We start from the raw sequence: 27,427 nt of genomic DNA, 5'->3' as shown, positions 1-27,427 counted from the left end.
GTTTCTTTCATGGATAAGGCACTATTTGAATTTTTTATTTCTTCTTTCGTTTTTTGTCTTTCAAAAATTGTCCATTTTATTTAACAAATTTATTGGTATATATTATGCTTCCCTTTTGATTTTTAACTCTTTGTAAGGTAATATCTTTAAGCATCTTTTAAAACAGAAAAAATCTAATTACAAATGCTGTAAAGCTGACCTTTAGTCACAATGAGTGAATGCTATTATGAATGAAAGTAACTTTCTACTTGCTCAGGTCAAAGCCCTTTTATTGTTCTTTGTGATGAACATTGCAAGTAGGCATGAAGGTGACCATTAAAAGGATTGAAATTTATCTGTAGATTAATAAATTTTAGTCATTGTTCCCCCCAAAATAAAGAGGCTCTTGGGAGAGGGAACCATATATTAATGTAGATAAAAGAGAATGGAATGTTGCTTTAGACTCTAAAATATTTATCACGAGGTAATTTTCCTTTAGGATATTTCAGGTAGGGGATAATCGTTTTTGTAGCGTCCTTTAACAGCAGAAGTAAACAACTTTGCACAATCTGTTTGTGTCCCTAGGAGAGTTGTTGTGTTATTATTAGCACTACCAAGGGAAACAAATTTTATGCTGGTGCATAAGTTGGCAACCTGAATCATCAGTTCCATTTTACAAAGTTACATTTCAAGGGACTAGTTATATAATAAAACACTGAGCATGTCTCTGTGAATAATTGGCTTCTTTTACAAAGTTCCAAATAATAAATAAATACATTTAAGCACCATCAGCAATAAATTATTATGTTTACAAAATTAAACTCTAATATACATAATAAATTACATGGTTTCCAAAACACTCAATTTTTGTCCTGTCTTATCACCTCATATAAACAGGTTTGACACTTTAGTCAAATGTCTTATTCAGGCTTTTTTCCTCTTTCTTCTTCCTCCTTTTCTTTTTCTTTCTCTCTCTCTCTCTCTTTTTTTTTCTCTTTTTTTCCGGATAGGCCAAATTGACTGACATAGAGTGAGGACTAGTTTATTTAGTTTCCCAATCTCTCCTTACTATCCATTTTCTGAAATGACTAACAACTTCTTTTCTCTTCAAACATCCAATATACTGCCTTCTCCTAGTTTTTCTTTTATATGACCCTCTGTTCTTCCTCAGCCTCCTTTCCTAACTCCTTACCCTACAGAAACCCTCCCTGTATGGTTTAGTGCACAAGAGCTCTGGCTACAGACATTTTCCACTCTAATTATTCTTATTCCTTAGATGATCTTATCTAAGTGTATAGATTTAAATCTCATATATGCACAGATATGTCCAAATTAATGTTTTACCCTGAACTCTCTCATGAAATACCTATTATATCTCTACTTTGAAGTCTCATGGGCATCTCAAACTCACAATGTCAAACTTAAGTATTTCTTAATTCCCTTTTCAAATCTGCTCATGGCTCAGTTTTTTCACATCTTTGCCAGAGCACAAACATTAACCCAGTTTCTTGGGGGTAGAAGACTTGCAGTTATCCTTCTCTAAATTATTTCTCCACATCCTAGGACTAACCCATTAGCCAATCCTGAAACTCTGCTTTCAAAGTAGGCAGTGAAACTAATGACCATGTACCATCTCCACCTTCTTTAGGCTGTCCAAATTAATATTGCAGTAATCATCTAACTTGTTATCCTGTTTCTGTTCTTTCAGTTTTTGGAATATTTGATAAAAGATAGTGTTTGTGTGTTTATGTGTATGATATAGGAGTTTTGAAAATAAAAATACATTAATAAACCCATCATCAAATTACTATTATATCTATTGTGTAAAACTCACCTTACTTTTCCTTCAGAGGTGATCATTATTGTAGAAACTTTGTTCACTCTCCCACCAAAAACAATTAGAAAACTGGATGAAATATATGGAACAATGGTTTTTGAACACTGGATAGCAGTCCGTGCAGAACTGTGAACTCTGGGAGAAAGATGACAATTGAGATGAGGTTAGTGACTGCCCTGCTTTTTTCTTTTATAAACACATTCTGGACTACAATGCAAGGAGGAGAATTCCAGTATGGTGGTGCTGTTGAGATGAGGAAACAGATCAGAGCTGAAGTTGGCTGAGGGGGCTGGATGTTGTCAAACAATGTTCCCCCAAACAGGAAGCTATACAGGAAAGACCACCAGAAATCTGCATAGCAATTCCTTTTAGTATTTGCAGAATAATAAACAATGGATGCATAGCTCCATGATACATGGCAAAAAATTAACTCTTTAATAAAGCTACTTGAGTTCTATGCCTTCCCTAGCTTTAATCTAGGGATAGTTTAGCTCTGCTACTAGGGTGTGATCTGTGTGTGTGCTCTCCCTATTGAATGCCTCAGGTGATCAGTAAGAATTTCCACTCCTAACTTTGGCTGTCTAGAGCTTATAATATCTCCATGCCCTGTCTGAGCTCTGGAAATTTTTTAGCTTACATCTCCCACATTGATATTTTTGGTTAACGATTTTGTGTCATTATTATATTTTCTTCTAAATATTAAAAAATTATGCCTTCCATATTCACTACTTATACCCATCTTAAGCTGTATGATAAAATATATAGAGATTAAAATTCATTTTGTTTCCTTATGGATAACAAATTTACCCTGCAAATTTATTGAATAGTACATCCCTTCCTCCCAATCTACAATGGATTCTCTGTCACATCAAATGTACATATATGAAAAGGTCTGGTTTAGACTGCTTAATGTTTAATGCTTTGTGCCAATACCACCTTTCCTTAATTACCAGAACTTTATAATGTCATTATATCCTATAAAGAGTTCCTCTACCAGAAACTTGCTCATTTTGAATGATTATATAATTCTGTTTTGTTTTCTTCCTACTCTTGATCCTTATATACATATGAGTCAACTTGTTAGTTCCATGAAATATCACAATGTGATTTTGATTCATATTATATTGTGTCTATGGATCAGTTTGGGGAGACTGCATGTATTTATAATAAATAGGGAATATCACTCAATGCATTTAATCTTTTTAATGTATTTAGACTTTTAATTTTTCTTTCCTAAAAATCTTTCTCACCTATTGTTTGTTTGATAACAAAATATGCTTTCTGCTCCTTTTTACCAAAACTGTTTTATAAAATGTATTTCTTATTTCATTGTGTCAGCTTACATTTATCTTTTTCCTTTCTTCTTTCAGTGTGTTCTTTATATGTAGATACATTTGAGATCCAGATAAGCAGCTTTCCCATTTTAGTTAACTAAGAATATTTTTATTTTACTCTCATTTGTAATATTTATTTTATTTATTTTCTGAGTTCAGCATTCTAGGTTGACAGCTAGATATTACTTCACTTTATTTATATTTTTGTTGTTGAAAATTCTGTTATTTTTATTTGTCCATTGTTATTAGGTAACCTGCTTTTGTTATTGTTCTGCCTGTTTTTAAGACCTTTTTCTTTCTTTGACATTTGATAAAATGCATATGAATTTATATTCATTTATCCTGCTAGAATTTTTTACAAATAATTTATTTGGATTTATATCTTTCATAAGTTCTAATCATTATTTCTTTAAATATTATGTTTTCTTCATTTTTGGTCTTCTCTACATCTAAACTTTAATCGATAGTTGTTATAACATATAATTAATCCTCCATCTCAATCACTATTTCATGTTTTCTATCTGTGTTTCACATATATTTTCCAGGTCACTAATCTTTCTTCAGCTATATAGTCTTTGCCAGGTTTTGCTTTGTTATAGTACTTATTACCTATTTTAATAGTATACATCAATGTGTTTGTATATATATGTATTCATGAACATAGATGCATACATATACATGTATATGTATTGTATGCTTATATGCATGTATGTATGTGTATATATGTGTATATGCTCATGTGTCATACCCTCTAACATTGTTTTGGCCAAAGGGAATCACATAGTCAAATGCAACACTCACAGGGTGGGAAAATAAAATACTCCCCTAGAAGTGGGTAAGAAAGATTAATATTTTCTGAATAATAACAAAATATACCATATTATGTAAGTACAACTCCAAAGTTGGCTAAATTTTCCTTATGAAAAATACCTACAATGTTCAGTTCGTGTTATACATAAAAAAGAATTAGGAAATATTATATTTCAGAAACATTTGTTTCTGTTTTCCCCAGACTTAGGCTCTTTTGATTTCAGTATTTTAACAAGATTTTGAACAGCTTTTTATAATTTCTTTGCATTGCTTTAGTTTGTGACAAAGAATATTAAACAAGTTTGTTAGAGATTTCAACATATATCATGATTTGGTCTACTAATTAGCTTTATAGAAACAGAAGTGATGAAGTCCCATAGAAGTGTTATGGAGAATCTAAATTTCTTCCAAGTGAACTTGTTTACTATTAACTGTTCTTTGCAGAAAAAAAATATTGCTATAGCTATATTTAATGAGAAGCATAAATCACACCTAATGGACCATGATTCAGATTACCACCAATTTATGATGCTAAAATATGGACTTAGGAATATATCTCTCTATGACTAGTTCACTTTGTGTTGAAATATTTATGGATGGGGAGAATAGCTTTAATTTTTTTAAAAAAACTGCAACAATGGAACGTTGCATGTCTTTGTTTTATTTGGTTTATAAATATTGAAGTCATAAATATTGTTGATTAAAACTAGGAAATGAAAATATAAAGACAGGCAAGCATGTCAACCTAGAAAACCTGTCTAAACAACAGCAACAACAACAAAAAAACAATTTTGGGGACAAGGAAGATGAGGAGAGAAAAAGAAGTATGTGAATTAATGTTTTATTAATAGTATCAGTCCCCTATTTGCAGTAGCTTGTGACACTGGGTCATTGGGTCGTATACTGAAGGCTAGACCAAGTGGTTCCCAGATTGTTTGTTAGGAGGTCATTTTGATGCTTGCAGTCTTGAGATCTAAAATGTGAATGTCTTCAGTTTAGCAGAAGAGTACATTTTAAAATTTAACTAAGATGAGAACATCGTTTATGCATTTCAGTATTCTCCTAAGTAAGTTTAGACTTTTCCTAACACCGTAACAATTAGAGGAATGATTAGCTATTTCAGCACTTCACCCAAAGCTAAGGTGTATGATGAGGGGCATTTCCTACTTCTTCATTTTCCTCCTTTTTTCCTTACATGGCTGTGATAATTAATCTCCTACTGATAGTTACTTAGTGTTTTTCTAGCCTTTTTTTTCTTATCATATAGGTGGTACATGCCTACCTATTTTACATATGTATTTCAGCAATGATTGTGAAAGTGTCGGTTGAGTACTGAAAGCCAGGTTCTTTCCTCTAGTCATTTATATTTAGAGTAACTCGTTTGTAAATAAATAGACAATATAAAATCTGTGGGCGGCTTCTCAAGGATACCTTATTTTCTGATAAGTGACAGGAGTGAAGAGAGTGTGCATTGCTGCTGTCCCTTTCTCCTTCTTTCTTCCTGGAATACAGACTTGGTTTCAATGTCAAACTCATCATCAGAAACTATGATGAAACAAGTACAGGGAGAAAAACACAAGATGCTTTAAGGATGTCTGTCAGGGAAGAATAAGAGAGTCCCCAAACGGGTTAGATTGTTGAACTTCTTTGCCAACATCAAACACTGTCTATGTCCAATTATATGTGGAAAACAAAAGACTCTATTTTTAAAGGCATGATTTATCAAGTTTTCAGTTCTTTGTGTCAGAAGCACCTGTACACAGTATAGAATATTTATGTAGAAGAAATGGTATACAGAATTTCAATTATAAACAATATCAAATTTTCCTTTAAAAATTATTCAAATGTACACTCCACAAACAGCAGATAAGAATGCCTGTTATCCTACATCTCTACGATATTAGGTGTTACTAATTTATGTATTCACTAACAAACATTTATTAAGTGCTTAATAAATGTGCCCAGCACTGTACTAATTGTAAAAACAGGAAAATAATAGGGCTTCTGCCTTCCAAGTTTCGAGTTATGTTTTTATGTCAATTTTATTTGTTTCCTTCATTAATCCTGCAAAGTTCTTTATTGTTTTATATTTTGTGTTTGTTCTACGGTTTAGATCAAGGGACAATATAAGAAGTTTAGAGAATAGATTCTAGAATCAGTATGCTTGGGATAGGAATCTTGTTGTCACCTCTATAGCTATGTGATGATGGCCCATTTAACTTCCCTGAGTCTCAGTTTCACCTGTAACTTGAGGATAATAAGAATACCTATTGTAAGACTTATGAGTTATACTCAGCACCTAGAACAGATACTGTCTAATGTCACCAAATATTATAAGATTTTCAATTTATTTTATAATTAGTTTATATGTATAAATGTTACAAATTTTGGCATATTAATTTGCATATCGTCTTTTAAAATTTTGTACTGCTTACAATAGTTTAACTGTAATATCTGTAGATATTTAATCATATTATCTGAAAATGATGTTTTATATTCCTTTCTGATATTTATACTATTATCTTTGTTATCTAATGGAGTTAATTAGAATTTCCAGAACAATATTTATTATAATGATTATGTTAGAAGGCTTTCTATTTGAAATATAAAATTGCTATTTCCTAACTATGATATTTTTATCCACCTTGGCATCTATATCTATTTTCTATCTCTCTCATGATTTTGTGGTAATGTTTTTGCACAGTTTTCATACCTTTAAACAATTTGTTCATTACATCAAATTAATTCCTTATTTAATTTGTAATTAAATTCATTCTTTGAATTATTGATTCAAATCAAATTATTTATTGTATTGAAGTAGTCTTTGAAAAAAAAGGTGTACCTAGTCCTTCTAAATGCATAGTAATAGTGTGTGTGCCATATTCTTCCCTCTGACCTCTGTTTAATAAGGCCTATGTATTGGTACCAGGTGAGTAGAACAATTCCCTCTATATCATCTATTGCCATTAATAGTACTGCATAACCAAGATTTTTCTCTTGATCCAGTAAGCTAGGCTGAACTTATTCAGATGGTAGTCACAATGTTCTAAGAGAGAAGGCTGAAGCTCTGTTTCAAGGGGCTGGGAAATAATAGACACCTTTTCATGGGAGGAACTACACATGAAAGTACATGGATACAAAGATTATTTTTTACAAATTATCTATTACATTCTCACTCACTCTTGAGGAGTCATGGTAAATCTCTTTTTGCAATGAGGTTTTTTTGTTTTTCTTATTTCCTCATATATAACCTAAAGTATTTGAATCACATAGAGTTTAATTACCAAATAATTAGATGAAATTGATAATAATTTGGCAGGTTTCCATTTAAACACTACTACTTGTTTGATATGTAAATGTTGGTGTGTGTTTTGCCATGTTTGAAACTCATTAATACATTACTAGTTCTTGGGCAGTTCAACACCTGAATGCCTATGTCACTTTACTTGGATTAATTGTGTGGCAACTAAATACCTTGCCTCCCTCCTGGTATATGTAAGACTGTACCCAGCTGGTCCCCAAAAGGAGGCCAATAGAATTCACGTTTGGTTGTTCCATATAATGTAGGAGCACTTTTTCTTTTCTAAGCAACTGGATAGCAACCATGTATTAGAAGTCTTAAGAGAAACAGAACATATATATATATATGTAAAATATACATACCTTTTTTCTATTGTAAGGAATTGGCTCAAGTGGTTATGGAGGCTGAGAAGCTGAGATGTCCCAAGATATGCAGCTGGCAAGGTGAAGACCCAGAAGAAATGATGGCGTAATTTCCAGTCGAAGTCCAAAGTACATGTCAATGGCGGAAGTTCCAATATGAGTCTGAATCCAAAGGCAGGAGAAGACCAATGTCCCACCTCAAAGACAATTAGGAAGAGAAAGTAAACTTTCCTTTACTCAGCTTTTTATTCTACTCAGGTCTCCAATGATTAGATGAGGCCTGTCCACGTTGGAGAGGGCACTCTGTTGTGCTCTGTCTACTGACTCCAATGTTAATTTATCCAGAAATACCTTCACAGATACATCCAGAATAATTTTTAACCAAATATCTGGATACCCTGTGGCACAGTCAAGTTGACACATAAAATTAACCATCACAAACCATTTTTTGATTACGCATAGATAGTAGAAACAACTGTTCCTACCTCTGCATTATTAAATCCTTCCTGGGACATCAAGAAACCATATTATCCAACAATTAATTACTTTGGCTACCCTTGTTCCCTCACCTCTCCCCACTACACTGGGCCGCACTCCCCCTTCCTCTCTACTAGGTGTTTGGAAGATGATTAGCAGCAGTAAAATTGGTTTAGATTTTATTCATATTCCTAGAAATTGAATTTGTGTCTCTTTAAGGCATATGCATTTAAAGAAAAAATAACCTATTTTATCTGCACCTTTGATACTAAAATAAAATATAATCAATCAATCATCCTTAATCACAAAAATACTTTTATCTTTAATGTACCCACTTACTTAGGAATTTGAACTGAAAAATTTCCTAAAGATTTTCAAGAATTAAGAGTAGATGTGAAGAATAATACCTAGGAACAAACTGTAAGTGACTACCCACAAACAGAAATGGCTGATTATAAAAATCACAGAACAAAAAGATTTATGAATTATATAGTCCTGAATTAGGTGTGTGTGTGTGTAAGCACATGCAGGAAGGGGAGTTCATACACAAAAACTCCAAAACAAAATTAATTAGATACATGGAAGAAAATATATATTTATTAGAAAACAAATAAAAGCCTTTCTTGGTAGTAAGAGGAATCACTTAATTAGAGTCATTAGAAGAAGGAATTCCCTTAATACAGAATTCAAGACCTCTTTTATCATTTTTCTCTCACTTTAAATGAATACCATTGGGATGAAAAAGGAAAAAAATAAAAGCAAATAAAAATATTGGTGTCTAATTTTACTTGAAAACTTGTGTACAGGTCAGGTAGTTACCAGTACATTGTTTTCAATAAAATTGAAGATGACTTAATCTAGTTATCCATGGAGATAATGTTACAACAAATTCTGATGATAAATTACCTTGTGAGTTGTTTTGTTTGTTTTTTGGCATATAAATCAGAAGAAGATTATTCAGTGAAATTATTTCCATGTAATTTTTTTGGCTGCACAGCTTGTGGGATCTTAGTTCCCTGACAGGGATTGAACCCGTGCCCCCTGCAGTGGAAGCACAGAGTCTTAACCACTGGACCACCAGGGAAGTCCCTCCATGTAATTATTTTTATGAAAAAGTTTTTCAGTGATTACTCATTACAGCATTCAGAAATTATCATCCAAATACATAAACTGATGAAAATAATACAAAACATCCATTTCATTAAGTTGGACATTCCAATAAACTTTATATATTTGCAAATTATCTAAATGTGTTCTATTTATAATGTGTTGATCAATTGCTTGCTATTTATAAAGATTACTAAAGTCAGAAAAATTTTTAAAAATTAGACTTAAGAGCACAATATAAGTACAGAAGATGTTAATGCATTTGCATGTTTTTGTTGTAGAGAAATAAGAGGACATAGTCAGACTTTAAGAAATATACATCACAGTAAAACAAAACTTGCATTGTAAAAGTAGAAATATCAATCCAAAGAGGAAAACAAGATAGTCTTACATTGGCCTAAGTCAATGATTTGCAAACTCCAGTTTAGCCATAATCTTGCTCTTCAAGTAGTATATAATAGAAGACTTGGGTGGGGGCGGGAGAGATTAAGTGGGGCTGTGCTAATTGAAAGGGAATGGGACAAATATCTAATCTCCAGGAGAATTCCTGAGACTGTAAATCACAGATTTGAACATATTGTATTTGATGATCTCTATATACCTTTCCAAGTATGACTATTTTATGAAACATAATTAAAATACTGTCTTTAAATGGGGGCATTCACACATTTGTCTTCAATGTATTTATAATTCAGTTTTATAAAGTTGTATTTCTGTACTGATTGATTGATTGTATTTAAATTCTATTAAAATTTTAATAAGTATTTTCATCTATAAACAGTTTAAATAATGTAGAAGTGTAACATATCAAATAAAGAGAGAGTCACCATCCCATGCTGAACTTCATATTTATTTTCTCCTCAGTAATTCATACTGTTACAGTTTTGCATATATCTTTCTCTATTTTAATATTATAAATGTATAATGTGTATAAATATATGTAAATTTTTTAATGTATACTTTATGTAAAGATAGATAAAGCAAGATGCCTCTCTTTCAAAATATAGGGTAATGTGAAACAAACAATGTTCTGGGGGGACAAGATGGTGGAGTAGAAGGACCTTGAACTCACCTCCTCCCATGAGAACACCAAAATCACAACTAACTGCTGAACAACAATTGATAAAATAAAAAGACTGAAATCTACCAAAAAAGATATTCTACATCCAAAGACAAAGAAGAAACCACAATGAGACAGTAGGATGGTTGCGCTTGTGAAATTATCAGACTCCATACCCCTGGGTGGGCGACCCACAAACAGGAGAATAATTATATATCACAGAAGTCCTCCATTGGGAGTGAGAGTTCTGAGCCCCTAGCCTGGTGGTCTGGCATCAAGAGGAGGAGCCCCCAGAGCATTTGGCTTTGAAGACCAGCAAGACTTGATCACAGGAGCTCCACAGGACTGGGGGAAACAGAGACTCCACTCTTGGAGAGTACACACAAGGTCTCCTATGCACCAGGACTCAGGACAAAAGCAGTCACAACAAAGGATCCTCGGCCAGACCTACCTGCTTGTCTTGGAGGGTCTCCAGGGCAGGCAGGGGGTTGTGTAGCTGTCTGGGTACATAAAAGCTGGTGGTGAACATATCCAGGAGTACTCATCTGAAGGCTGACATCTTGCTTGGGTCATTATCACCAAGACCTGGCCCCACCCAATAGCCTGTAGGCTCCAGTGCTAGGATACCTCAGGCCAAACAACAAATGAGCTGAAGACAGCCCCACCCATCATCAGGCATGCTACCTAAAAACTTCCTGAATCCACAGTCACCTCTAGACATGCCCCTAGACATGGCCCTGGCTCACCAGAGGGGCCAAGACCCAGCTCTACCCACCAGTGGACAGGCAACAGCTCCTCCCACTAGGAAGCCTGCACAAGAATCTAGAACAGCCTCATCCACCAGGGGGCAGACAGCAGAAACAAAGAAAACTAAAATCCCACAGCCTGTGGAACTGAGTCAGAACCTACCCCAGGGCCAGCTGCTCCCTGGCCCTTAGGTGATGAGAGGAGAGTATACTGCTGGGACACATAGGATATCCCTACAGAGGGCCATTTCTCCAAGGTCGAGAAGTATAACTAACCTTCCACATACATAAAAATATAAATAGAAATTTAGACAAAATGAAACAGCAGAGGAATATGTTCCAGATGAAGGAATAAGGTAAAACACCAGAAGAACAACTAAGTGACGTGGAGATATGCAGTCAGTCTACCCAAGAGTTTAGAGTAATGATTGAAAGATTATCCAAGAACTCGGGAAAAGAATGGATGGACAGAACAAAAAGTTAAAAGAAGTTTTTAATAAAGTGTTAGGAAATATAAAGAACAACCAAACAGAGTTGAAAAATACACTAACAGAAATGAAATTAAGGGACTTTTGGGACAATGTCAAACACACCAACATTCACATTATAGGGGTCCCAGAAGGAGAAGAGAGAGAGAAAGGGCCTGAGAAAATGTTTGAAGAGATAATAGCTGAAAACTTCCCTTAACATGGGAAAGGAAACAGCCAAGTCCAGGAAGCGCAGAAAGTCCCATACAGGATTAACCCGAGGAGAAACATGCCAAGACACATAGTAATCAAATTGAAAAAAATTAAAGATAAAAAGAAAATATTAAAAAACAATGAGGGAAAAGCAACAAATAAACAACAAGGGAACCCCTGTAAAGTTATCAGCTGATTTTTCAGCAGAAACTCTACAAGCCAGAGGGAGTGCCATGATATATTTAAAGTGATGAAAGGGGAAAAACCTACAACCAAGAATACTCTAACCAGCAAGGTTCTTGTTCAGATTCAAAGGAAAAATCAAAAGCTTTACACACAAGCAAAAGCTAAAAGAATTTAGCACCACTAAACCAGCTTTACAACAAATGCTAAAGGGACTTCTCTGGGTGGAAAATGAAAAGCTACAAATGAAACAAGAAAATTATGAAATGGGAAAGCTCACTGTTAAAGGTAAACATATAGTAAAGGAAGGAAGGCAGCCACACACAAATGTGTCTAAACCAGTAATCATGAGAGGAGGAAGGTACAAATGCAGGATAACTGAAATGCATTTGAAACTAAGAGATCAGCAACTTAAAATAACCATGTATATATATAGACTGCTATATCAAAACATCATGGTAACTGCAAACCAAAAATCTGTAAGAGACATACACACAAAAAAGTAAAAGGGATCCAAACACAACAGTAATAAAAGTCAACAAATCACAAAAAAAAAAGAGAAACAATGAAAGGAAGAAAAAAGACCTAAAAAAAACAAATCCAAAACAATTGACAAAGTGGCAGTAAAAAATTACATATCGATAATTACCTTATTTGTAAACAGATTAAATGCTCCAACCAAAAGACATAGACTGGCTGAATGGATACAAAAACAAGAGCTGTATATATGCTGTCTACAAGAGATCCACAACAGATCTAGAGACACATACAAACTGAAGTGAGGGGATGGAAAAAAGTTATTCCATGCAAATGAACATCAGAAGAAAGCTTGAGTAGCAATACTCATATCAGACAAAATAGACTATAAATACTGTTAAGAGAAAGAAAGAAAGACATTGCATAATGATCAATGGATCAATCTAAGAAGAAGATATAAAAGTTGTAATATATATGTACCCAACATAGGAGCACCTCAATATATAAGGCAAATACTAACAGCCATAAAGAGAGAAATCGACAGTAACATAATAATAGTGGGAGACTTTAGCACCCCACTTACATCAATGGACAGATCATTCAGACAGAAAATCAATAAGTAAACACAGGCCTTAAATGACAATAAGCCCAGATGGATATAATTGATATTTATAGAGCAGTCCACCTGAAAGCAGCAGAATACACATTCTTTTCAAGTGCACAAGGAACATTCTCCAGGATAGATCACATGCTGGGCCACAAAGCAAGCATCCGTAAATTTAAGAAAATTAAATCATATAAAACATCTTTTCTGCACACAACGTTATGAGATTAGAAATCAACTACAAGAAACAAATGGAAAAAACACAAACACATGGAGGCTAAACAACATGCTACTAAACAACCAATGGATCGCTGAAGAAATCAAAAATACCTAGAGACAAATGGAAATGAAAATATGATGATATAAAACCTATGGGATGCAGAAAAGAAGCTCTAAGAGAGAAGTTTATAGTGATATACACTTACCTCAGGAAACCAGAAAAATCTCAAAAAAAACAACCTAAAATTATACCTAAAGAAAGAAGAACAAACAAAGCCAAAAATTAGTAGAAGGAAAGAAATCATAAAGACGAGAGCAGAAATAAATGAAATAGAGACTAAAAAACAATAGAAAAGATTAAAAAACAAAACTAAAAGCTTTCTTCAAAAAGATAAAGAAAGTGAATAAAATTGATAAACTTTTAGTCAGGCTTATCAAGAAAAAAAGGGAGAGGGCCCAAATCAATAACATTAAAAATGAAAAAGAAGTTACAACCAACACCATAGAAATACAAAGGATCATAAGAGTGTACAAAAAGCAACTATACACCAGTAAAATGGACAACCTGGAAGAAATAGACAAATTCTTAGAAAGGTACAATCTCCCAAGACTGAACCAGGGAGAAATAGAAAAAATGAACAGACCAATTACAAGTACTGAAATTGAATCTGTGATTTAAAAAGTCCCAACAAACAAAAATCCAGGACCAAATGGCTTAACAGGAGAATTCTATCAAACATTTAGAGAAAAGTTAACACTTATCCTTTTGAAACTATTCCAAAAGTTTGCAGAGGTAGGAACACTCCCAAACTCATTCTATGAGACCACCATCACCCTGATGCCAAAACTAGACAAAGATACCACAAGAAAAGAAAACTACAGGCCAATATCACTTATGAACATAGATGTAGAAATCCTCAATAAAATACTAGCAAACCAAATCCAAGAATACATTAAAAGGATCATACACCATGAACAACTGGGATTTACCCCAGGGATGCAAGGATTTTTGGATATCCACAAATCAATCAGTGTGATACACCACATTAACAAATTGAAGAATAAAAACGATATAATCATCTCAATAGATGCAGAAAAATCTTTTGATAAAATTCAACATCCATTCATGATAAAAACTCTCCAGAAAGTGGGCATAGAGGGAACCTACCTCAACATAATAAAGGCCATATATGACAAACCCACAGCTAACATTATACTCAATGGTGGAAAGCTGAAAGCATTTCCCCTAGGATCAAGAACAAGACAAGGATGTCCACTCTTGCCACTTTTATTCAACATAGTTTTGGAATTCCTAGCCATGGCAATCAGAGAAGAAACATAAATAAAAGGAATAGAATTGGAAATGGAGAAGTAAAACCGTTACTGTCTGTAGGTGACATGATACTGTACATAGAAAATCCTAAAGATGCTACCAGAAAATGACTAGAGCTCATCAATGAGTCTGGTAAAGTTGCAGGACACAAAATTAATATACAGAAATCTGTTGGATTTCTATACACTAACAAACTATCAGAAAGAGAAATTAAGGAAACATTTCCATTTACCATTGCATCAAAAAGAGTAAAATACCTAGGAATAAACCTACCTAAGGAGGCAAAAGACCTGGACTCAGAAAACTATGAGACACTGATGAAAGAAATTGCTGTTGACACAAACAGGTGGAAAGATATACTATATTCTTAGATTGGAAGATTCAGTATTGTTAAAATGACCACACTACCCAAGGCAATCTACATATTCATTGCAATTCCTATCAAGTTACTAATGGCATTTTAAACAGAATAAAAAAATTTTTAACTTGTATGGGAAAACAAAAGACCCCATACAGCCAAAATAATCTTTAAAAAGAAAAACAGCTGGATGAATCAGGCTATCTGGCTTCAAACTATACTACAAAGCTACAGTAATTAAAACAGTATGGTACTGGCACAAAAACAGAACTATAGATCAATGGAACAGGATAGAAAGGCCAGAAATAAACCCATGCACCTATGGTCGATTAATCTATGACAAAGGAGGCAAGTATATACAATGGAGAAAAGACACTCTCTTCAAAAAGTGATGCTAGGAAAACTGCAAAGCTACGTGTAAAAGAATGAAATTAGAACATTCTCTAACACCAGACACAAAAATAAACTGAAAATGGATTAAAGACCCAAATATAAAACCAGATACTATAAAAGTCTTAGAGGAAAACATAGGCAGAACACTCTTTGACATAAATAGTAGCAATATTTTTTGTATCTGTCTCATAGAGTAATGGAAATAAAAACAAAAATAAACAAATGTGAACTAATTAAACTTAAAAGCTTTTGCACAGCAAAGGAAATCATAAACAAAATAGAAAGACAACTTACAGAATGGGAGAAAATATTTGCAAATGATGCAACTGACAAGGGATTAAACTCCAAAATATACCAAAAGCTCATGCAGCTCAATGTCAAAGAAACCCAAAAATCCTAATCAAAAAATGGGCAGAAAATCTAAATAGACATTTCTTCAAAGAAGAGACACAGATGGCCAAAAGGCACATTAAAGGATGCTCAACACTGCTAATTATTAGAGAAATGCAAATCATTACTAAAGTGAGGTAGTTTACATCAAAAATTCTGCAAATAATCAATGTTGGAGAGGGTGTGGAGAAAAGGGAACCCTCCTACACTGTAGGTGGGAATGTAAATTGGTAAAGCCACCATGGAGTTTCTTTAAAAAAATAAAAAATAGAGCTACTATATGATCCTGCAATCCCCATCCTGGGCACATATCCAGAGAAAACCATAATTTGAAAAGACACATGCACTCCAGTGTTTATAGTAGCACTTTTTACAATAGCGAAGACATGGAAACAACCTACGTGTCCATCAACAGATGAATGGATAAAGAACATGTGGTATGTGTACACAGTGGAATACTACTCCGCCAGAAAAAGAATGAAATAATGCTATTTGCAGACACATGGATGGACCTAGAGATTATCATACTAAATGTAGTAAGGTAGACAGAGAAAGATAAATATCATATGATATCACTTATATGCAGAATCTAAAAAAAAGATACAAATGAACTATTTACAAAACAGAAACAGACTCATAGACATAGAAAACAAACTTATGGTTAGCAAAGTTGAAAGGTGGAGGGAGGGATAAATTAGGAATTTGGAATTAAAATATACACACTGCTATATATACAATAGATGACCAACAAGGACCTACTGTATAGCACAGGGAACTATATTCAATATCTTGTAATAACCAATAATGGAAGAGAATATGAAAATATATATATATGTTTGTATATATATGTATGACAATCACTTTGCTGTACATCTGAAACTAACACGACATTGTAAAAGAACTCTATTTCAATAAAAAAAAATGTTTTTAAATAATGTTCTGGGCTTACAAGAAAAACAGAAGACTTAGTGTCAGTACTAAAGAAAGCATTGAATACCAGAATCCTGAGCATGTAAGCTAATGCTGCAGCAACTCTGAGGATGTGAGAGGAGGGAGTTAGTCCAAAATTTTTAAAACACATGCAAGGATAGGAGATGAATACATTATCCTCAGAAGGCAAAAAGTTGAAACTGAGACTCTTACACAAATACAGCTGCTGTATAGAAAACTCCATATTTCTATTTCATCTGTACCCACTAAGTCTAGTCCAAAGTCCCATAGTTTTCCATTTTTAAGCAAATTTGTAGAGGTCCCAAGAGTAGATAACATTTTTATTATAGTTGGTTAATCATGTTAATCCATTTAGTTAATCATGTTAACTAAATGGATATATATATATATATATATCATATATAGTATATTTACTAAATATATATATTTTATATAATGGAATATATATGTTATACATACATAATCCATGATATACAACCAAAATTTCTGCAAGGAGAAATAAGAAATTTGAATGGTCACATATTTAAATAAAGTAAATCATTATTAAAGTCCTTGTGTCAGAAATCTCTAAATCTCTTCAAAGTCAACTCTTTAAAAGATTAAACAAAAATATCAATCTTATAATTATCTCTCACAGAAGTGAAAAACAAGTATATATTTCCCAAATTGTATTTTGAGACCAGAATTACAATGGTAGTAAAAGTTTTTTTTCATAAGACAAAGAAATTATAGCCCAATCTCCCTCATATATTTAGCAAAATAATTGAATTAGTAAAGAATAGAAAACATTTTTATTATTTATATGTGATATTATATGTATAGAAAATTCAAGCAAATTTATTGAAAAAATATTAAGATTAGCAAATTTAGCATTGTTACTAAAGGAAATATATTGATAAAACAGTAATTGTAATTTGAGACTGCCAATAAAAATGAAACATGATAAATGATGTCAATAACCTCAAATATCTATGGATCAGATTAAGATGTCAGAGTAAGAAGACATGGAGCTCACCTCCCCACCCCCTCCAACAAACACATCCGTAATACATATATATGTGGAATAATTCTCATGGAAAACTAACTGGAAACTGTCAGAACACCTATATAACAAAAGCTACATGAAAGATTTCCACGTAACAGAATAGGAAGGAAAAAGGCATAGCGTTGGAACGTCCACCCCTGGGAGGGATCCAAAAGGAAGAGAATGTCTGCACAAGCAGACTCTTGTCCTGAGGAGGGAGTGGGTTGAGCCACAGACTGGTCATCCCAGTCCTGGGATCCTATGCAGAGGAGACAAGCCTACCTGGCTGCTGGGAGAACTTCTGGGATAGATAGAAGGGCTAGAGAAGCTTACATTCTACTCATGAAGATTGCACAAGTGCTGGCTTGCAACAAACACGGCTGAGAGAGCTCTGCACTGGTAGATACCACCCCACTGCACTTCCCAATCCAAGTGGGGAAACACCCTTGCCCCACTCACTCCACACCACAGCTTGGGGCTAGATCTGAAGCATACAGGCCTGGAGAAAAGACTGATCTAGGGATGCAGAGGTGGCCCAGGGGCCTGTGATGTGGTCTGGGTGGGGCAGTAACCTTCTCGGCACTTATTCAGGCAGCCCCCTGGGAAACACCATGATCAGCAGGTGGCAGTCCATCTCCCAGCTGAGCAAGTGCACTGGCCCACTCCATAACACAGCTTTGTGCTGGATCTGGAGCAGACAGGTCCTGAGAGAAGAATACCATAGAGGCAGTCCAGATCTCTGGTGTCAGTGTAGCTGCATCAATTTCTGCAACCACAATGCTCCAATCCCCAGCTCCATCCTAGCAAAGGCTCCAGCCCAGCTCATTCCATGTCATAACATTTCCCTAGATCTAGGATGATCACAACAGGGAAAGGGACACAACCTTGTGTTGCATCTGAGCTTAGTTGTGGATGGCTACACAGGTAGCAAGTTGGACCTCTGTGAACAGACAAGCCTCACTTGCTACAGGACTCCCCTTCCTTTGGATAGGGCATGCATTCAAAGGGAATGGAGCCTGATTGAATCCAATCCTCAGGGCCTCTACTCCAACAACTGAGGAGCAGACACAGACCCTAACAGGGTGGGAACAGCCACAGAGCAGAGAGGATGTCCCGCCTCACACCCTGCACAGATTTTAGCTCCCCCAACACTAACTACACCTCCTATAAAAGTGATAGGGGCCAGAACACCCTGAGAAAAGACATGGCTGGCATCCCCATCAAAACCAGCCCAAGCACCAAAGACATTGGACAAACACAGTCTACACAGAGATGCTCCCACAAAAAAAAACCAAAAAACAAAAAACAAACAAAAAAAACCCTTGAAGACCACCATAGCTAGCTGTTACTCCTGGTTTCATAGAACCAGAGAAAGTAAGTAAAATGAAAAGAAGAACGATTCCCAGTTCAAAGAGCATGAGAAATCCCCTGAAAGAATAAGTAATGAAACATAGATCACCAGTCAACCAGCCCCTGAGTTCAAAAAGATGGTAATAAAAATTCTAACTGAATTAAAACAGATTATTGATATAAACACAGATCACTGTGGCAAAGAACTAACAATTATAAAGAAGACCCAATCAAAAATAGTTAATTCAATTTCTGAGATAAAAAGTAATCTAGAAGCAATGACTAACTGACTAAATGACACTGAAGAACAAATAAGTGATCCAAAAGATAGAATAATGGAAGGCACTCAATCAGAACAGCAGACAAAAAGACAAAAAAAAAAAAAAAAGGCAACATATAAGATGTATGGAATATTATAAAACATGCAAACCTATGCATAGGGGTTCCAAAAGAAGAGAGAGAGAGAGAAGGGGATCAAAAATGTATGTGAGGCAATTATAGCTGAAAATTTCCCAGACTTGAAGTAAACAGATATCCAGGTATAGGAAGTACAGAGGGTCCCAAACAAGATGAATTCAAACAGACCCACACCAAGACATATCATAATTAAAATGGCAAAATTTAAAGAGAGGATTCTAAAGGCAGCAAGAGAAAAATAGAGTCAGTTACAAGGGAACACCAGTAAGACTAACTGGTTTCTCTGCAGAAACTTTGCAGGCCAGAAGGGAGTGGCATAATATATTCAAAGTCCTGAAAAGGAAAAACCTGCAACCTAGGATACTCTACCCAACAAGGATATCATTTAGAATAGAAGGAGAAATAAAGGATTTCTCAGACAAAAAAAAAAAAAATTAAAAAATTCAGCAATACTAAACCTACCCTAAAAGAAATATTTAAAGGTCTTCTCTAAATGGAAAAGAATCAACAGTCTACAGGAAATGGAAAAATAACAATAGGAAAGGCAAGTATAAAAAAGGACTGAAGATCACTTAAACCAGTACATAGATTTAAAAAATCAAAAAAAAAAAAAAAAATAACTAAAATAAACAGTAAAAGGATAAGCTTGAAGATGTAAAGTACAATAGGATATCAAAATCACAAAATGTGGTGGGGGTGGGAGAGACATAGATCTTTTAGAATGTGTTTGAACTTAAATGACTATCACAGTTTAAAGCAAGTAGATATAGTTATGGGTCAACACACATAAACTCCATGGTAATTGCAAATCAAAAAAATACAACAGATATACAAAAACCAAAAAGAAAGGAACTCAAGTATACTACAAAAGAAAACCAAACAAAAAAGAAAAACAAAAAGAAGAAATCAACGAAGAACTATAAAAACAACTAGAAAACAAGAAATAAAATGGCAATAAGTACATAACTATCAATAATTACCTTAAATGTCAATGGAATGCAAGATGCAGTTATATGCCAACAAATTGGACAACTTAAATGGACAAATTTCTAGAAACATACAACTTGCCAAGACTGAGTCAAGAAGAAACAGACAATATGAGCAGGCCATCACTAGAAGTGAAACAGAATCTATAATAAAAATTAAAAACCCTACAAACTAAAGTCTAGAACTGGATGGCTTCACAGGGAAATTCTACCAAATATATAAAGAAATTATACCTATCCTTCTCAAACTCCTCCAAAAAATTGAAGAGGAGGGAATGCTCCCCAATTCATTCTATGAGGCCATCATTACCCTGATGCCAAAACCCAACAAGGACACAGCAAAAAAAGAAAATTACAGGCCAATATATCTGATAAATATAGATACAAAAATCCTCAAGAAACTATTATCAAACCAAATTCAACAATATATAAAAAGGATCATACACCATGATCAAGTGGGATTTATTCCTCTGTCACAAGGATGGTTCAACATACACAAATCAATCAATGTGACACACCACATTAACAAAAGAAAAACCAAAGACCAAATGATCATCTCAAAAACTGCAGAAAAATCATTTGACAAATTTCAGCATCCATTCATGATAAAAACTCTCAGCAAAGTGGGTACAGAAAGAACTTCTCTCAACATTTATGATAAATCCATAGGCAACATAATACTCAACACTGAAAAACTGAAAGCCTTCCTGTTAAATTCAGGAGCAAGACAAGGATGCCCACTCTCACCACGTCTACTTAACATAATAATGGAGGTCCTAGCCACAGCAATCAGACAAGAAAAAGAAATAAAAGATATCAAATCAGAAGGGAAGAGGTAAAGCTGTCACTACTTGCAGATGATATGATACTCTATATAAAGAATCCTAAGGTCTTCACACAAAACTATTAGAATTAATAAATGAATTCAGCAAGGTTTCAGGATATGAGATGAATATACAGAAGTCTGTTGCATTTCTATACACTAATAATGAAATATCAGAAAGAGAAAGTAAACAATCCCGTTTAAAATTGTATCAAAAATGAAATAAAATACTTAAGAATAAACTTAAAAAAGATAAAAGACCAATATGCTGAAAACTATAAGACATTGAAAAGGGAAATTGAAGATTCAAAGAAATGGGAAGATATCCTGTGCTGCTGGATTGGAAGAATATTGTTAACATGGCCAAAAGCAATCTACAGATTTAATGCAATCCCTATCAAAATATCCATGACATTTTTCACAGAACAAGAACAAATCATCCTAAAATTTATATAAAACCACAAAAGACCCCGAAATGCAAAAACAATCCTGAGAAAAAGAACACAGCTCAGAGTATAACACTTCCAGAACTCAGACTATACTACAAAGCTACAGTAATCAAAGCAGGATGATATTAACACAAAAACGTATAAATAGATCAGTGGAACAGAGAGCCCAGGAATAAACCCACACATCTAGAGTTATATAATCTATGACAAAGTAGACAAGAATATACAGTGGAGAAAAGACAGTCTCTTCAATAAGTGGTATTGGAAAAGCTGGGCAGCTACATGTAAAACAATGAAATTAGAACATTCCCTAACACCATATAGAAAATTAAATTCAAAATGGTTTAAAGGCCTAAGTCTAAGTTTATGACAACATAAAACTCCTAGGAGAGAATGTAGGCAAAATATTCTTTGACATAAATCATAGCAATATTTTCTTAGATCAGTCTTCCAGGGCAAAAGAAATATAAGCAAAAATAAACATATAAGGTCTAATCCAACTTCAAACTTTTGCACAACAAAGGAAACCATCAACAAAATGAAAAGGTAACCTGTGCAATGCAAGAAAATATTTGGAAATAATGTGACTGACAAAGGCGTTAATATCTAAACTATACAAATAGCTCATATAAATCAACACCAAAAACCCCCCAAACAATCCAATCAAAATATGGGCAGAAGAATTGAAGAGATATTTTCCCAAAGAAGACATACAAATGGGCAACAGGCACAAGAAAAGATGTTCAACATTGCTAATTATTAGAGAAATTCAAATCAACACCACAATTAGGTATCACCTTACACCAGTTAGAATGTCTATCATCAAAATGTCTACAAATAATAAATGCTGGAGAGGATGTGGAGAAAAGAAAACCCTAGTACACTGTTGATAGGAATGTAAATTGGTGCAGCCGCTATAAAAAACTGTATGGATAGTATGGAGGTTCCTTAAAAAACTAAAAATATGACTACCAATTCCACCAAAAATCCACCAATTCCACTCCTGAGTATATATCCAGAAAAAAAGAAAACTCTAATTCGAAAAGATACATGTACACCAGTGTTCACAGAAACACTAGTTGCAGCAGCCAAAATATGGAAACAACCCAAGGACCCATCAACAGATGATTAGCTTAAGAATTTGTGATACACACACACACACACACACGCTGGAATATTACTCAGCTATGTAAAAGAACAAAATATTGCCATTTGCAGCAACATGGATGGACCTAGAGAATATTATGCTTAGTGAAATAAATCAGTCAGAGAAAGACAAATACTATATGATATCACTTATATATGGAATCTAAAAAAAAAACAACAAATGAATGTATATACAAAATAGAAACAGACTCACAGATATAGAAAACAAACTTATGGTTACCAAAGGGGAGATGGAAGGGTGAGGGACAAATTAGGACTATGGGAGTAAGAGATAAAAACTACTATACATAAAATAGATAAGCAACAGAGATTTACTGTATAGCACAAGAAATTATATACAATAAAATTATATACCATATCTTGTAATACTCTATAATGACATATAACCTGCAAAAAAACAATCACTATGCTGCATACCTGAAACTAATACATTGTAAATCAACTATATTTCAATTAAAAAAATCAAATATTAGAATAATTCTAATGAAGTAGATTGCTAGATTGTTACACTGAAAACTATAAATATTTCTGAGAGAAATTAAAGATTTAAATTGGTGAGAGCCTTAGCAAGTTTATTAATTTAAAGATTCAACACTTCTGAAATATTATTTCTTCCCAAACAGATCCCTAGGTTTACCTTAAGTTCAAAACAAAACAAAACAAAAAACTCTCTAGGCAACAAGATTGTGCAAATCACTACAATGCTACAATATATAAGATAGCGTGGTATTAATGCAAGAATAAGGAAGTTGGCAAATGGAATGTATGTATGAGAATCCAGAAACAGATCAATACATATATGTTTATCTAATATGGCACTGCAATACAGTGGCAAAAATTTACTGTCATATGGGATCAAGTTGATTACTATATGGAAAAAAATGTATATGGGACTTTACCTCATATGTGAAGAAAAATCAATCCAGGTGGTTTGTGGATATCAATGTAAAAATTAAAGCAGTAAAGATTTTAAAGAAAAACATAGAGGCCTAACTTTGTGATGTTGGAGTAAGTAAATGTTCTTAAGCAGGATGAAAAAGACACTAATCATTAAAAGAGAGATGTTGAACTATTTCAAAATTAAGAAGTTTTATTTCTCTAAAGAGACTATGAAATTAAAAAATATTCAAAATATTTTTTTAAAGAAAACTAAAAAAAAACCCTTGAAAGATTCACAGATAGGAGGTCTCAGTGTCATCAACATGAAGTGTCTCCCTGAGTCAATTTATAAAATTAATATAATCACCACAAAAACACCAGTATCCTTTTTTTTTAATGGTGTTGCACAATTTTGTAATTAAATTCATATGAATTTATAAACGTAAGAATATGTAGGAAAACTCTGGAAAAGAATGAAGGGAGATGATCACTAGTAGATATTAAAATATATAAACTCTATAATTAAATCAATATGGTGCTGTCACATGAATAGACAAAAACACCAATGGAATAGAAGGGTAAGTTCAGAAAAACAGTTTCATCTGCATATGGCAATCTCAGAACACTGAGAAAAATATGCTGTTATTAAATAATTGTGTTGGGACAATTGGGTGGCCCTTTGGAAAAAATATACATTAGATTCATTCATCATTCTATATAAAATATTAACTCTAAATGTATTAGAGGTCTGTATAAATACAAAAGAGGAAACAAAGGAAATACTAGAGGAAAATATGGGCAAATTCTTCCATAATTTCAGTGTGAGGGAAAGCTTTCTAACTATGATTTTTAAAAGTTCAGTCATAGTAAAAGAAAAACAAATGACAGAACAGACTACATAAAAATTTGAATGAAAAAACAGCATAGGGACTTCCCTGGTGGCGCAGCGGTTGGGAGTCCGCCTGCCAGTGCAGGGGGCACGGGTTCGATCCCTGGTCAGGGAGGATCACACATGCTGTGGAGCAACTAAACCCATGTGCCACGGCTACTGAGCCTGCATTCTATAGCCCACGAGCCACAACTACTGAGCCCACGTGCCACAACTACTGAAGCCCACGCTCCTGGAGCCAGTGCTCTGCAATGGGAGAGGCCACTGTGGTGAGAAGCCTGCGCACCACAACAGAGAGTAGCCCCTGCTCAACACAACTAGAGAGGGCCTGTGAGCAGCAACGAAGACCCAACGCAGCCAAAAATAAAAATAAAACAAAAACAAAAACAAGAAAAAAAACAGCATAAACAAGTAAAAGTCTAATATCACTAATATATGAGGAAGTTAAAAATCTAGGTAAAAAACTATAGTTCTATAGAAACCTAGACAAAATTCATATGGAGATAACTCAGAGATATAAAAATGGCTATTAAATATTAAAAATGGCTATCAGAATATAACTGCATTAAAATTATAATTTGATACAATTTTTGAAATATTGGATTAGCAAAAATTCAAAGTAGATTATTAGTGAGACTATCAGAAAATAGTCACTCTCAGACTTTGCTGCAGGGAAGTGCAAAGTGGTTCTATCCCTATGGAAGAAAATTTTGTCAATAACAAACATATATCCATTTTCCCTTTAACTCAGCAATATATCTTTAAACACATTACTTTAAAGATATACTTCTAAAAATATGAAAATAGATATGCAAAAGATTTTTCATTGCAATACTATTTGTAACATGCAAACTTGGAATCTATGTAAATTTCCAAATTTAGGAGATTGGTTGCATAAATATGATACATCCACACATTATTTACATGCTGATGTTCTATGTAAGATACACTACATTTTTCTGAACAATTTCATAAGTAAGTTACATACATCATGGCGCTCTACTTCTAAATATTTCAGTGTTTACTTTCTAAGATTAAAGATGTTGTATACATTTAACCATTATAAATACTATGATTTAAACTTCTTGCAGGATATTTGGTCCTATCCGAAACACCCATGAGCCTATTTGGTCCATGCCAAATGGTTTTGGACAGGACCTTTGGCATGGACCAAATGACTTAGGTACATTTTGGACAGGACCAAATTGTCCTGCAAATATCTAGGATCTTTTGGTGCAGACCAAATGTCTTATCAGCTAAATGTTTTATGAGTGTTTTGGACGTTAACAAATGTCTGCTGACCTCTAAACTGCGTCCAATATTTCAATTTGGAAATTAATTTCCTTCATAGCTTTTTTTCTCTCTTCTCCAGTCAAAATTACACACTAGAATTAGATATTTCATTATATATATTTTTAAGTAAAAGTTATATTTTTTATTGGCTGCAAGATTTTTAAATACTGTGAAATAGACATTTTGTTTGGGGATATTAATTATCTAAATTCATTTTTTAATTGAAGTATAGTTGATTTATAATATTGTATTCGTTTCAGATGTACCACATAGTGATTCACTATTTTTATACATTATACTCCATTTAAAGTAATTACAAAGTAATGGATATATTTCTCTTAGCTGTACAGTATATCATTGTTGCTTATTTTATATTGATACATAGTAGTTTTTATCTCTTAATCATCTATCCTGATCTTATCCCTCCTTCCTTCCTTCTCCCAAGGGTTAGCACTAGTTTGTACTCTACATCTGTGAGTCTGTTTCTGTTTTGTCATATTCACTCATTTGCTTTATTTTTTAGATTCCACATATAAGTGATAACATACAATGTTTGTTTCTCTGACTTCTTTCACTCAGCATAATACCCTCTAGGTCCATCCACCTTGTTACAAATGGCAGAATTTCATTCTTTTTTTCTATGCCTGAGTAATGTTCCATTGTAAAATATATGCCATATATTCTTTATCCATACATTATTGATGGGCACTTAGGTTGCTTGGTTATTATAAATAATGCTGCTATGAACATTGGGGTGCATGTACCTTTTCAAATCAGTGTTTTTCCTTTTTCTTTGGATATATACCCAGGAATGAAATAGCTGGATAGAGAGCCCAGAAATAAATCCATACACTTACGGCCAATAAATCAATGACAAAAGAGGCAAGAATATACAATGGAAAAAACACACTCTGTTCAATAAGTAGTACTAGGAAAACTGGACAGCTCCATGTAAAAGAATGAAATTAAAACATTTTCTCACACCATATACAAAATAAACTAAAAATGGGTTAAAGACCTAAATATAAGACCTGAAACCATAAAACTCCTAGAAAAAAATAGGCAGAACACTCTTTGACTTAAATCGTAGCAATATTTTTTGGAACTGTCTCCTAAGGCAAAAGAAACAAAAACAAAAATAAACAAATGGGACCTAATTAAACTTAAAACTTTTTGCATAGCAAAGAAAACAGTCACAAGATGAAAAGACAACCTACTGAATGGAAGAAAATATTTGCTAATGATATGACTGACAAAGGGTTGATATCCAAAATATATAAACAGCTCATATAACTCAATATCAAAAGAAAACACTACCCAATTAAAAAATGGACAGAGACTTGAATAGACATTTTTCCAAAGATGACATATAGATGGTCAACAGGCACATGAAAAGATGATCAACATCACTAATCATCAGGGAAATGCAAATCAAGACCACAATGAGGTATCCACCACACACCTGTCAGAATGGCTATCATCAAAACGTCTACAAGTAACAAATGTTGGTGAGGATATGGAGAAAGGGGACCCGTACCTAATTTACTGT

General features: G+C 33.8%; 1 long non-coding RNA gene across 2 annotated transcripts in view; it reads left to right on the top strand.

Moving 5' to 3' along the window:
* Positions 1–8,337, top strand: part of LOC132360600 (uncharacterized) — a 381,015-nt gene extending 372,678 nt beyond the window's left edge. For both annotated transcript variants that reach the window (XR_009501129.1, XR_009501128.1), the window contains one exon: positions 7,641–8,337. This is a non-coding gene — a long non-coding RNA (uncharacterized LOC132360600). The remainder of the gene's footprint in view (positions 1–7,640) is intronic.
* The last annotated feature ends 19,090 nt before the right edge of the window (positions 8,338–27,427 follow it).

Source organism: Balaenoptera ricei, chromosome 2 (genome assembly GCF_028023285.1).
Source record: "Balaenoptera ricei isolate mBalRic1 chromosome 2, mBalRic1.hap2, whole genome shotgun sequence".
Lineage (NCBI taxonomy): Eukaryota > Metazoa > Chordata > Mammalia > Artiodactyla > Balaenopteridae > Balaenoptera > Balaenoptera ricei.
Note: the sequence above shows the minus strand (reverse complement) of the source record. Positions and strands in the feature narration are given on the sequence as shown.